The 1588-nt window shown below is 37.4% G+C and overlaps 1 pseudogene; it reads right to left on the bottom strand.

Annotated features, from left to right (window-relative positions):
* Nucleotides 1–218: 218 nt before the first annotated feature.
* Nucleotides 219–431, bottom strand: LOC145264697 (U2 spliceosomal RNA; annotated as a pseudogene).
* Between the last annotated feature and the right edge of the window lie 1157 nt (nt 432–1588).

The following is a 1588-nucleotide window of genomic DNA, read 5'->3' as shown; positions in this document are numbered from 1 at the left end:
TGTTTAAGCAAACAAGGCCAATAGCCATTAGTCGCGTGCTCTCGTGTAATGAATGAATGTGTGAATGTAGGATTGACATTAAATTCTTAAAGATAAAGTAAAATGACCGAAAATGGGTTCAGATGACTTAAATAAATAAAATGTAAATGACTTAAAATGACTTTAATGAACTTAAGGATGAATTGAATGACCTAAAGAATGAATTGAATGTTTCAAACATACCCGGCATCCTTCAAAAACAACTTGAATGATCTGGAGAATGACTGTAATTGCTTGAAGACTGACTAGTTGTAAAGTGGGTGATCATTTTACATTAAATTTATACAGAAAATTGATCCCCCACTTTATATCACAAAGTTACAAACATAAGTACAGCATGTAGTAAGAACAGATACTACACTTTGGTCTTGGCCAAAAGGCCAAGAAAAACTTTAAAAGCTAAGAACAGCATCTGTTAACAACAGACCTTTGATCTTAACCAAAAAGGCCAAGAACAAATTTTTTACGGACAGACCGAACTACAGACCGAGCGACGGAGACTAAAAAGATTGATACAGGGTTGGCTCACTTACAAGTACCAGATCTCTCTAGTCTTTCTCTTAGTGACCGACTGACACCACATGACAAAATGCAATTCTTTTTCAAACAAGACGGCGCTACATGCCACACGTTTCACAGATCACTGACACGAGTTCATGACATGTTTACGAAAGAGAAAACACTAAGCAAAGGGTTATAGCCACCACGTTACCCGGACTTAGGTGTTGTTGTTTTTTATCTTTGAGCAACTTTGAAAAAAAAGTGTATGCTAATAATCCTCACAATCTAAACGAAATAAAGAACGCTATCAGGAGAATCACCAGAGAAGATCAACAGGCAGTATCTGCAAACGTTGTTAAACGTGCTCAGATTTTTATAGATTGCAAAATGGGAGCATACCAGTATCTTCTATAACACTAGAGGTATAAACGATAAAAGAATCTTACCCCTCTACTACATTTTTTATGGGCTACCTTTTAAGCTGAAGCTTTAGACATTATGTAAACTTAGTCACAAAATGTACGAGCAAATAACGAATCGACGAAAAGATCCATTTAAGCACGGATGTTCATACTCGTCTGTAGAATAAAAAAAGAGCTATCATAATTTTCCCAAAGCACGGGTGAGTGTAGTCTCCTGTTTTACGTCATTTTAGGTAAAACTTAGCTCGTTCATATACCGACCAATATACATTTAAGGATGCTATTAAATACTATTAGTTATTTTCATTTTCTTACCTTTTGTAAATGCCGCGCAAACCTTTGACATTCGGCTGATTCCTTAATTCCAGAGGGTCATTCTCGACCATAGGGTGAAGATATAGTTGGAACAGATGGAGCTGGTGTACAAAATTTGTGATGTTAACAACGTCAATACTGCCATCAAAAAATCCAAACACCGATGGGCAAGGTACGTAGCCAGACAACATGACAACACCTGGTCCACCATGACAACGGAATTGACACCACGTTAACATAAAGACCAAAGGGGAGATCAAGAACGTGATGGAGGGACGACATGATACAACACATTGGTCCAACATGGCAGC

Source organism: Euprymna scolopes, chromosome 3, assembly GCF_053919585.1.
Source record: "Euprymna scolopes isolate OS-2025 chromosome 3, ASM5391958v1, whole genome shotgun sequence".
In the NCBI taxonomy this organism is placed as follows: Eukaryota; Metazoa; Mollusca; class Cephalopoda; order Sepiida; family Sepiolidae; genus Euprymna; species Euprymna scolopes.
This window is presented reverse-complemented; position numbering and strand designations above follow the sequence as displayed.